This window comes from Tachypleus tridentatus, chromosome 13 (assembly GCF_004210375.1).
Source record: "Tachypleus tridentatus isolate NWPU-2018 chromosome 13, ASM421037v1, whole genome shotgun sequence".
In the NCBI taxonomy this organism is placed as follows: domain Eukaryota; kingdom Metazoa; phylum Arthropoda; class Merostomata; order Xiphosura; family Limulidae; genus Tachypleus; species Tachypleus tridentatus.
Window position 1 is genome coordinate 145679867 of NC_134837.1, and position 13511 is coordinate 145693377.

The 13511-nt window shown below is 33.0% G+C and overlaps 1 pseudogene across 1 annotated transcript in view; it reads left to right on the forward strand.

Moving 5' to 3' along the window:
* LOC143238217 (metabotropic glutamate receptor 3-like) overlaps positions 1-13511 on the forward strand; it is a 107169-nt pseudogene that overhangs the window by 30386 nt on the left and 63272 nt on the right. The gene's annotated exons all lie outside the window — the stretch shown is intronic.

Below are 13511 nucleotides of genomic sequence, written 5' to 3' on the forward strand. Positions count from 1 at the left end.
CTCAGTTTATCTGTTCTCTCTCACACCACCTTGTCATGAAATTCATAATGTTTACACGATTATCATTAATGAGTTCTATGATGACAGAATTAGATATAACAGGCTGTCAATATATCACAATGAAGAAAATATTGTGACCCGTAAAACTTTGGCACATTTTTCAGCGAAAAATGGATTGTAGAACTTTTTTCATGAAATGTACATTTGAGTACCTAAAACCTTTACTTGACGCCAATATGGAGCTTGGAATGATGACCGTTAGTATAAATCCTTTCTCGAATGATTTGTATTTTGTCGTTGTCTTTTCAGCACGAGTATTTACTTTAGCAAAAACAGTATAAAAACTAAAAAAAATGCTTCCAATACACACACGTCTTGTTTGAGAAACTCTCAAAACTGTGAGATTAATTATAGTTCAAGGTGATACCTATTTTAACTTTTAAACAAAACTATGTTAAAAGCGAATTACTACTGTAGGTTTTGGTTTTTGTTGGTATTATTTTAATTATCAATATTTTGATATTTTTTCGTTCTCACTATTAACAGCTTATGTAATCAGCAAATTATATTTATTGATAATAATATTCAATAATTAGATACCAATAACTAATTACATTTTATTCTACCTTTCGGCTTTGTATTTGCTGTTGTCTTCAGATAAGTTCTGAGAAGAGTTATTTCTGTCTTGGTAATAGCCAAGACTAAATCCTGGGTCTTCTTAATTAAAGATTCATCCACTCTGCACGGTGTGAACAGACTTTCAAGGCTCCAAACATATGATTTAAACTCACCAATTACGTATTTAGTGTATGTAATCATGGACTAGCAATATCGTTAAACTTCTTAGTTTTCTTAACATAATTCATCCTTCTATGAAATTCACGTCAAAACCTGTGGTGAATTATCTTTATAGGCAGTTACAGACATGAAAAGTCACGTGCTATCCACCCTATCAGTTTCAAATTTCATATCTAACCACCTAAACTAAGTCAGATATGGGGTCATTCAAATACTCATGATATGCAACACCTATAGCGCCACTCTTAGGGCTTGAGATAAATTAAGATATACTTTAAAGAATAAACAATATCCACCTACATATATCACACCAGTATATATGGACTTTGATAGCAAAGATCATATCGTTGAGTAACCAGTCAACTACTAGGGTTACTCCTTTTATTTCTTTTTTTTTTAATTTTGCGTAAGTTTGGCAGCGTAAGACTAGAGGGAAGGCAGCTAGTCATCACCACCCACCGCCAACTCTTGGGCTACTCTTTTACCAACGAATAGTGTGATTGACCGTCTCATTATACACCCTCACGGCTGAAAGGGCAAGCATGTTTGTTGCAACGGAGATTCGAGCCCGCGACCCTCAGATTACGAGTCGAACGTCCTAACCACCTGGGCATGTCGGGCCTCTCCCTTTCTAATTAAAATCTATCATCCGGCCTAGGAAAATTCAGGCATAATACTAAACTCCCAACCAAAATCGTTTACTATCTAGATAAAAAAAAAATAAGATCACAGTTAGTTGTTTCTTATTTCACCACGTACCTGAAAAACAAGTAATTGTTTGAAGAAGTCCAAGGAACAACTTGCATGTGTTGCATGAAAAATGTTATGAATAAGGCGCCACAAGTAAAACATTTAATCAGTTACTTGTTGGAATGACTGGTTGAAAGCTTCACAAATAGCTTTCAAAACGTGTAAGACGCATTATACAACTGAATGCAAAAAACAGAGCCATTGTATAGAATTTCTTCAGTACTCACGCTTACCGATAGGTAAGCATCTACAGGCTGTTGATATCCTGAAAACAACAGAAACATTTCCTATTTATTGAAAAGATTAACCTCACGCTTAATCGAGATCATGGGCGGCGTCTTTAAAATACGTTTATCTGAATCTTAAACTCATATCTTTGATAATTTGTCATCAATTTACGTTATGTGTAAATAATCCTATTTTTCTTCTTGTTCTTAATTAAAGACTGTATAATTAACACTAGTTCTGTTGCCAGGAGAAGTAATATACGTATGAAACAATTTATACATCATAGCATTGTTATCGATATATTTTATATTGTTCATATCTGTATTTTTTTCAGTTGATTAAAACTAATACAGCGAAACATTAAAAAGAAAATTTAATCTGCCCCTGATAGAAAAACATCTATATTTCGAAAGCGCTCGGATTATAATATTTTTCTTTTCATTTTTATCTGATGATTAGTTATTTATTATGATTTTTAAAATGTCTTTTATTTTACAATGCATATTACAATTACAAAGAACATAATGATATATATAATATGTGAATCCAAACATTCTTATTCTTTCTAAAAGCTACATGATTGTAGGAGTACTTGTCTTTATTGAAATATCTGACTAAATTTAACCAAAGTACGCTTGTATATAAAATTTGGATAGAGTTGGCGGCTTTATTACTATTAGCAGTAGTGTGGGAATTCAACAACACCTATTTTTTAAGGCTTAAGTGATACAGGTTAGTATCGTGCGATGTTCAGGCGGACTTATTACATATCTACTTACACAGAAGTTGCTCGAGATATGTTTGTTACATATACCATCCGTATTATGTAAGACTTAACAAAACTTCCCTAGGAGATACGATAAAGCAATTCTTAGGCTCTGACTCGCTTGGTAGTGTGTTTAATCGATTAGCCGCTAAAGATTTATGCAGCTTCCAACACAATAAGAAGCTGTTAAGCTCGGTTGATGTGACAAGAGAATGTTTCTTCGATTAACTACCACACTTCAGAAACGCTCTCAACACAGAAGGGCGTCAGTGGCTGTCACATTTCAGTTATTCCAGTCTGCGATCCGATGCTAACCTACATCACTAACGAGACCAACTCTTCTTTTCTCTGTGTTTACAAAAGCAACAGACAATGGCAACCTGTTCATTCTTGAAGCTCTAAGCTTAACACTCAGCAACTTATTCTTCACCTACACAAGTAAAGTGTTTAAAAACTGGGATTATCACTCACGTTGCGTAGTTAATTGATTCATGGGCTGAAATATATACTGCGGCGTGAAAAGGTAATATAAATTATAATGAAAAAAAAAAGCTAGTTAGCTGTGGCACTTTAAGAGAAGACCACAGATAATGAGCAATATCCCTAATGTTCAACTGTCGTTGTATTAGACCAAGTATTCTCTATACTGACTGGCAGCTATTCTATACACAAGAAATTAGCTTTTGAACAACAGTGGCAATATATTCACGCGTTAGTCAAACCCCTTAACTTTTGTGGGTATTAGTGATGAGTAACGCATTTTACATAAAACCGTGAAATCAATAACACTTCATTAGTTTGAAATAATCTTTATACCTCCCAAAAAAATTATAAACTACATACAGCTATATAGCAAAACAAAACTTCAAAATTAGCATGCAGTAACCAAATATAGTCATCCAAATTGAAACCATAATTCGTTGCTTTGCTCATCAAGCCTGATATAGCACTCTGAAGAAATAGTTGCAACTGTTATACGTTATATTAAGCTATTCACTTTATGTGGTCCTTAGGTTGGAAGAGTGTAAGTCTATGGACTTATAACGATAAAATCCAGGGTCCAATTCCCCTAGATGGACACGACAGATAGCCCAATGGTTTTGCTCTAAGATAAACAAGATTTATGTTAATTAACAGTTCATAAGAAACAATCCAAAATGAACCCAAAAGGCAGGACATTTCGAAGGTAATTCTTTTTTTCATTACTCTTTCGCTCCTGATAAACACAAAGACGCTGCTTGAAAACACTGGCTTAAGTTTTAGATACTCATAATACATCGTACCTTTCAAATTTCTTTCCACATTTCACCTGTTTTGTATTGCATTATAATCACTCTAAGTACCACACTGCTCAAAATATCCTCAAAGATATAATTTTTAATTTTTCTTACAAACTTTTACTATAATAAATTGTCTCACAAAATGTATGTACCCAGGAACTTATTACAAATATTTCGTTTTCCCAGCCACAAAAAAAAAAAAAATCAGTGTAATATTTTTAATTTGTTGTCTGCTTCCCTTCACAATAATTGTACATAGAGATAATCACACTGTTCATCAGTAAATTATTAGTACCACAAATGTTCATTCGTTTTTAATTCTTGTCAGCAAAATTCAAATATGATAAACAAATAGATAAGTTTATTTTTGATAGTGATCTTAAAATTATCACACTGTAGATAAATTACAAACAAAACTTTAGTTTTTTGTAAAAGGCTAAGTGTATTACTCTGTGATACCAGCGTAAAGATTACAAGAATAGAATATATAGTACACTAACTTAAAACTTATAACAGTAAATTACGTCGTGTTTTTGTTGTTGTTAAACACAAACGTTATCAATGCGTTATCTGTGCTGTGAAGTATCGAAACCCAGTTTTTATCGTTGTAAGTCTGAGAGCTTATATTATGTTATTATACAGCATAAAGTTGTAAGAGAATTACATTGTGATAACAACATAAAAAATGAATTACCGCATTTCTCGGCGTCTAGGACGCTATGATTTCCTCAAAATAAGTCTAAAAAATTTCTTCTGTGTCTTTCATGCTGAAGGTTACGTTGCTCATAGGCCTAAACCTAATCCTAGAGGAAGCATTTTGATATTAGACAGTAATCCATGCCCCTCTATATGAAATGTGTATAATCCATGCTCCTCTGTATGACCCAGAATGAAATGTGTAAGTTACTTAGTATTAAATAACAAATAAATAAACACGATAATCATAGATGATCACAAAATTCATTGACGCTTCCATGACCTAACACTAACAAGTCGTTTGAATAAGCCTACAACTCCTCTGGTGTGGGAGTGAATTGTAAAATCTTAGAATTCTGTGAAAACTGAAATAGTTGTCAAATCTTTTAAAAAATGCAGCATCAGTGATGCATTAGACGGATGACAACAGTGAATTTTCAGGATTTGAAGTGTAAAATGTTTTTCCTTATTTGTATGTGTTGTTTTTAATCTTTATTCTGTTGTAATTTTATTGTATTGAAATGTTTGGTTTATCATGATCGTGTGGTATTAAAAAAGTTGCAGTAAATTAGTATTTTTAAAAACAATAAATTACGAGTAATATGGTAATAAGTTATGTCCAATGATACAAAATGTTCTTAAGGTTAAGACAATGTGCCAGCTGTAGCCTCATCAATTTGCATGAATAGAGACAGTAGCAAATGAGAACGTTGCTGACAAAACACAGCTAGACCTATTGTTAACACATCTGTAGCACATTTTATACGTGGAACTCTGTGTTAATCTTCCAGTTCGCTGATATGTGAACTTTAGACAGGCTTATTAAATATTATCAAAATAAATAAACTTTAAAAACATAAAATATTCTTAAAATTAGTGAACTATAAAAACATCACAAATCAATATGCTGTGCTAACCGTAGCCACATCCATTTGCAAAAGTCGAGACAGTGAGTGAGTGGAAAGCATTAGAGACAAAATACGGCTAGTCACTAGTGGCAAACAAATCTGTCGCATGAATATGTCCATATAGTATTGTAATACCTTTGTTTGTTTTGTTTTGAATTTCGCGCAAAGCTACTCGAGGGCTATCTGCGCTAGCCGTCTCTAATTTAGCAGTGTAAGACTAGAGAGAAGGCAGCTAGTCATCACCACCCACCGCCAACTCTTGGGCTACTCTTTTACCAACGAATAGTGGGATTGACCATCACATTATAATGCCCCCACGGCTGAAAAGGCGAGCATCTTTGGTGCGACGGGAATGCGAACCCGCGAGCCTCAGATTAGGAGTCGCACGCCTTAACCCACCTGGCCATGCCGGGCCATTGTAATACCGGCACTCTTTTTAACTTCTCAGGCTTAGAATAACATTATTACTGGTAATAATACAGATATTCCAGTGGTAATATAAGGTATACACTTTCAAAGGTAGATATGATAGCTCACAAAAAACGATAAGTAGGCAAGGGGATTTATATACCGTAAGTTACTAAACAATCCACGAAACGTCTTGGTAAGATTGGTGGAAGTGCTATGGCCTCATTCTTATTTTTCTTTTTCTTAATATAGCTAATCAAATTATGGGTGAGTCATAAAATACGGTATATTACGATAGCAGCACGAAGATTTTAAAAGTGAAATGTAATACCGGTCTACAAGCATTAGATGCTGTAGCGCAGAGTGTCATTTATCTGTATTTTTAATCAAGATTCAATTTAAAGCAAGGAGTTGTATCATTTCAGCTCGATCAAATGCAAAAAAACAACAAAGCATTGCTCAGTCCAATGTATAGCTAATGAATAGAATACGTAATAAGTTGAGAAGGCCCAGTAAAAATAGACTTCAAAGCAAATAATAATAACTTCTGAATAGAGTAAGCTACGTACTTAAAGCAAACATGTAGCCATCAGTAGAGCTAATATAATTAAATATACTTTTCTTACATCTCTACTTACAAAATATAGTAGTAAGTCTATGGATTTACAAAGCTAAAACCAGGGGTTCGATTCCCCTCAGTGGACACAGCAAATATTCCGTTGTGGCGTTGTTATAAGAAAACACACACGTACGTCTACTTATAAAGATTAGAATACGTTGTTTCATCAGTTAGGTTCCCAATGTTAAGATATTTTCAGCCATCAAATTCTTTTGATATGTATTAGTCCTAAGTGATTTCACACATACAACTATTTTACACGGGAAGGTGTTACTGAAATTAAAAAAAAAAAAACTTGTTTATGAAATTAAAACTGTTAGAGATGTTAAACATCGTACTCATGAACCCAAATATATAACTGATTGAGTTGTCTCAAACTTATATGCTCGTCTCAAGGTAAAGTTATATATATCAAATCAAAAAAACAACTTGACATTGGCTTTTCAACAAAGATTCCATTAGAAACATTGTTATGACATTTTACATTTTCACCATAAATCACAGACTTCTTAGATCATATCACTGTTTTTGTAACTTAATGTTTTCTGTAAGGTTACCAAGAGAGGCCATTGTAAAACGTGTCAGTACAAAGGAGATTAGAAATAATATGTTTAAATTTAATTCGAAAACGTGACCTTTCTGCATTTCTGCCTGTTGTGAAATACCTTCATTTAGATATCAATAACCGTCAAAGAGATACTTTCAGTCGTTGCTTTAATTTTAAGGTAACATCTATAAGACAATCAAAACATTCATAATCTCCCATTTTCATGGAGCAGTCAGCCTGTGAAATGATAACGATTTGAACAAAAAACTTCGGTTAGAGATAACACTTTTAAAACAAGTTATGCAAAATATATAAATCATAACTACTTTAATCCCAAGGAAGATAATGGGGCAGCTTTTAATAATTAAATGTGTTAATCATTCTTTACCCTGCAATAATTTATATGTACATTATGGCAGCTTCTTTTAATAATTAAATATGTTAATCATTCTTTACCCTACAATAATATATATCTATATGTACATTATTTTCAAAATTCTATAATCTAAGACAAACATCGAAATTCTGCCTATAAATATTAATAAAAAATTCATTTAAGACATTTTTGCTATTTCATATCCTTTAAAATAAGCGTTAACTAACTACAGGGAAATAATAATCGTCTTTAATTTTCTTCCTTGTCAGATGTAACTTCTATAATCAACTAAGTAAACTCTAGTACTTAAGACGTTCAAAACGCATGTGAATAACAGTCGTGTTGCGCATTTTGTTCTTGTATAAGAGCAATCATTACGTTAATTTAATTAAAATATCAAAATAAATTAAAATTATTAATAAATCTTTCTTATAGTTTCCAGACAATCCGGTTTCTTCAGCATAAAATTCACACTTGGAACGTGAACACTTTTGTTTAGAGTGTGGGTTTCCTAATAGCAAAGCGACATTCGGGTATCTGCTGAGTTCACCGAGAGGAATCGAACCCCTTAATCTGTTGTAAATCTCTAGACATACCGCTATACCAGCTTGAGACACTTTTCCTTATAATCTTTTCAGCTAATAATTCTTCATGCAAGGTTTATTCTTTCATAAATGCAAGGTATGATTAAGTACTACTAAATACATGTGATTAACACAGTTTTAATAGTCCAATATGTCTCTGCTTTTGCAGAGTAAAAGAGTATGCACGTATATTTGGTTTAAATTACCTGCTAACGGGCATCAGTCCGAAACGTATTTTTCACTAATACGGTGTTTAGTTTCATTATAAACTAATAAATAAAATTATATTTAAAATAATCGTTATATCCTAGTAACTATCTCTTTCAAATGTTTTGACAAAATATCTCACCTTTGATATTACTGAGGGAGTTTCATTATTCTAATGATTTTAATACTAAATTACTTTATCAATTAATTATTTTTAGCCGGCATTTTTCCTAAATTTCCTTTATTCCCAGCGTAAAATGAAATATAAAAATTAAGAATATTTTCGCAAAAAAATATAGTAACACAATTAAGTCTTTGAGTTTATTTTATATAAACAATAAATATATAAAATGTAAATAAACGTATAACAGCTATGTATAGGGACAAAAATTAAGTATTATAATATAAATATGTAATCATTAGAGTTACGTATTATAATTTACATCGGACTAGTTTCCGATTTATTATGTTACGTATTACGATTTAAAATTGCCGAAAATGTGAATTTAAACTTAAAACTTAATTAAATGTCAATATGTATCAAATTTATGATATTAGACAACAAGATTGATACACACAATTTTATTTCTTAACACAAATGTATTTTAATATACAAACACAAATGCAATTTATAATAGTGGTTATTACAAATGGTTATTTATAATAACGATTAATATACATAACTTGTATAAACATACAAACAATATTAAGTCTCCCATTTGGTTTGGAACTGAATATTTTATCGATGATTCACAATGAGCGAATTAATTCTGAGTTGATAAACTAGTTAGCTCTCTATTCTTGGCTGAGATCGTGCTGTTTACAAGCTAACGTTTCTTCGACAAAGATATCTAACGTCCTCGTAAAAATACTAACATCCAAAGCTAATTTACTGAAGTTAAACGGTTTGTATTGTTCGAAATCGCTTCGTTCCTGGTAGATGTCTGTAGTTTCCCGATTGATAAGCGTTTATAACAGCTATAGCTTTTTTTTATAACATAATAACTGAGCAAACTAACAATAATAAAACTAACTCTTGGCACGTCGAGTTATAAACTTTTAGAGTGAGGTTCGAGAAAGTTCAGTTGGCAACAATATTCGAAGATAAGCTAGTGCTTTTGTAAAATACAAATCGATTCTCACCCTCAAGGATCTTCTACAAATTTATAGAATACGCGGGACTTTCGCAATACACAGTATTAGTTACATGCATTTGTAAATATGCATTAAACTGAAACAAACATAGAAATTAAAATAAATATATAATTACAAATCCATTATAGTACTTTTTCAAGTCACACATATTTTAACGTTATATATTTAAAAACGGCTGGTACGGGTAGAGAAAGCTCTAGTAGAGGAGCGAACAACGATTCGACCTTCTTCGATCATCGTCAGGCACACGGAGTATTTTAACGTTGTTATAAACATCCAATCCCTCATATTACTGTTGGCTTGTTAAGTACAAAGCTGTGTGTTTTCTTATAGCAAAGCCACATCGGGCTGTCTGCTGAGTCCATCAAGGGGAATCGAGCCCCTGGTTTTAGCGTTGTAAATCCGAAGACTTATCGCTGTAACAGCGGGATACAAATATAAAGTTACGAAATGGACTATGTACACAGTGTCCACCAATGGAGATAAAACCCTAGATTTTACCATTATTCAATCATACTCTGAACCACCTGGGAGACTCAGTTATTTTTGTTGTTCCTAAAATTAAGTGAAATAGGATAGACCCGTGTTTTTATTGTTTCCTTAATATTTATAGAAAACAAAATTTTTAAACTAGAAACCTTTACGATATGAAATAATTTATTGCAACTACAAAAATACAGAAATACTTTATTTAGTGTTATTTGATATCTGGATTGTCGCTATTATCCTGTCAGTATGTTAATGTAATGTATATATATGTATGAGGTTGAAGAGATATTCATTCTAATAAAAAACACGCAAGCAATGCTATTCCATTGTTTTATTTACAATTTTATTAAGTATGATAATATTTAAGCCACTCCTACAATAGATTTTCTGTTTTCACAGAAGCAATATTATAGTCTACACGTAAAGCTACTAATGGATTAACTAGAAGGTGAAATTTCATACAGAAGCAAATAACTTATTTTCATTTTTATCACGACTGGTTCAAAAATTATACGTTACCTAGAAAGATTCACTTAATACGTGACGGACAGTTTATAGTAATTTTCGCTAACAGAAGGAAACATATCAAGTTTAGAATACTGAAATATCAAATAGCACTGTGTATGAGCACTCCAGGAAAACTGCATGAGTCACAAAAGTCGACCAGACTGTCTTTGTACTGAAATGTTTAGTTTTTGCAATTTTCGTTTAAACTACATATTACTTTGTTTTAAGATCTCACACTACGCTTAGAACGAATATTAAGGAAGGCTAATATTAAACACCTATGCTGAACAGAAGAATACATAAGATGTTTTGTTCTATTCAAATTTGCTATAATCCCATTTTAGAATTCCTTGTTAAAGGACAAAGTACTTAAAGTATTCAGTATCGAAAAATACTAAATATTGACACATTAGGTACGTGGTATGAATTTTTAAAAAATAATTGTCTATATGAAGCAAAATAGAAAAATAACGGTAACAAAACATTCAAATTTTACATTGAGGGAGTGGCGGGACTTATGTACATTTGAATCCTAAAAATAATACTTAATGTTAACCCTACATCTTTAGCCATGAAGTTCAGCCTTCATATAGGGTTACTCTATAGACTGTAGTTACTAATCAGTTTTTATCACCATGGACTTGTATTTTTAAAATTACGTCTTTAACACATGTGGGTAATAATTACTTAATTTTTTTAAATATCTCAAGGTTTGAAATAATCCTTTTTAGATTTTTTTCATAAATGTTTATGTTGTTATTCCTCTCAGACTTCTATATTTTTACAAGTCCAACTTCCTTATTCTTTCATGTACTAAACACAGTCTCTTGTTATAAGTAACTTAACAAGTTTACTCACAACTATTTTTACTGATTGCAGCTTCCATCTTATTATTATTCTTAAATACTATTTATCTTTGATACAACATGCAGTAAGACACTAATTAATTTCTCTCTAGTTTATATTACTAAGACTTCAATAAATATAATCTATTTTAGAAATATTACGACAGTTCCTGATTGTCTCTTTTACATTTTATGTTGTGCAATAATACTCACTGCACATCTTTAATATTCTGTATTTTTCACATGTAAGGTTAAAAACTCTTCTAAAGTTACTTCTTTCTAAACTTGTGTTTTTTTATTAAAACCCTATTTACCTTGTAAGCTCACCTATTTTGTCCATACGTTTTTATTTTGTAGCTATATTCTTCAAAAAAAGAAACGCAAAAGGGATATTTTGTTATTTTAAAGAGAAATATATGTAATAACGTTACAAGCTCAGAGTATGTGATGTTACACGTGTTAAGGCACTGATTGTCAGACCAAAATGACAATAAAAGTTGTGCACTTTGAAAACGGAGGAAAACATCGGATTTTTCGCCAAAATGCATTCGTGTCCAATAAATTTGTTTGAGAGATCTGCATGTTCTGCAAGTGCAACATGTGCAAAATCCCTATAAAAGTGACGGGTTCTCGGTTTCCATAGCTCAGTGTTAAGCCACCGACACGCAATACAGTTATGCCAAGACTGACTGAAGCACAACGCAACAACGCCATTGGTCGCTTGGAAGCAGGTGAATCTCGATCAGATGTTGCCAGAGCTGGGAATGTCCACCCAAGCACCATCACAAGGCTATGGAATCGTCACCAAAAACATGGATCAACTTATCACTCTCCACGATCTGGCAGACCTCGTGTGACCACGACCGCACAAGATCGCTACATCCGGTTACGTCACCTTCGGGATAGGACCACCACTGCGACGTCTACTGCCTCAACCATACCAGGGCTGCGTAGGATTTCCGATCAGACCGTACGCAACCGTCGACGAAATTCTTAGGCCCCATGTGCAACCCATCATGGTAAACGTCAACGACGTTTTTCAACATGACAACGCCCGTCCTCACACAGCCCGACTCACCACTGTTTTCTTGAAACACCACAACATCAACGTTCTTCCCTGGCCCTCCAGATCACCAGATTTAAACCCCATCGAACATCTTTGGGACGAGTTGAACCGACGTCTGCGACGGCGACAACCTCAACCGCAGACTCTACCTCAGCTTGCAGCAGCTTTGCAGGCTGAGTGGACAGCCATTCCACAGGATGTGATTCGTCATCTCATCGCTTCCATGGGCAGGAGATGTCAAGCAGTTATTGATGCTCACGGGTGGCATACTCGTTTTCACGTTGAGTGACTTTAAACTTCAACTAGTGAGCATGGACTTCGCCTTTGCAGACTTTGGATGTTAAGCAGTGAATGTGCAAAGTTTCACACATGTCATACAGAACTACCCGGAATAAACTTGTTAACAATATGTCTCAAATTTTGCCTTTTGCGTTTTTTTTTTTTTTAAGAGTACATAACCAATACAAATGGGTCTATTCATTTTTTCTCCAGTAGTTTTTTTTATATATATAATTAAAATCGATATCTACTTTCACTAGTACTCTAGTTCCACAGAGAAACAGCGGTAACTTTACGGACTCGCGATAGACGCATTGAGTAGCCCTATATATATCCCTATATACAGCTTTGCTGTAGAAAATAAGCAAACGAATGGTTTGCATCATTTATTATCTACTTTAGTTAGTAACAAATATAAATAACTTAAATAATAAATAAACAAAAAATTAATTTTCTCTATTTTTTCCGATGTAACTGAATTTGAAACTTTATTTTATTTTACTTATTTAACATAACTTATTGTATCAAGTTTATGGAGTAGTTTATGGAGCAATAAGATTCAATATCCTCACACAACTCTTATCAACTATATATATAAACAATGGATTTTCAAAGTATTGTTATCATTCAAAAATGTGATTAATGTACGCTTAATTTTATGTGAATTATAAGATGTGTAATATAAAAACACAAACATTAAAAACATTAATTAGTAACATTAATCCAGTTACATAGTACACTGAATTATAACGTGGAATACAAAACACAACTCTGCCAATAACATCAAACCCCTGAATTATAACGTAGAATACAAAACACATAGGCCCGACACGGCCAGGTAGTTAAGGCACTCGACTCGTAATCCGATCAATCCCACTATTCGTTGGTAAAAGAGTAGCCCAAGAGTTGGCGGTGGATGGTGATGACTAGCTGCCTTCCCTCTAGTCTTACACTACTAAATTACAGATGGATATCCCTAGTGTAGCTTTGCGCGAAATTCAAA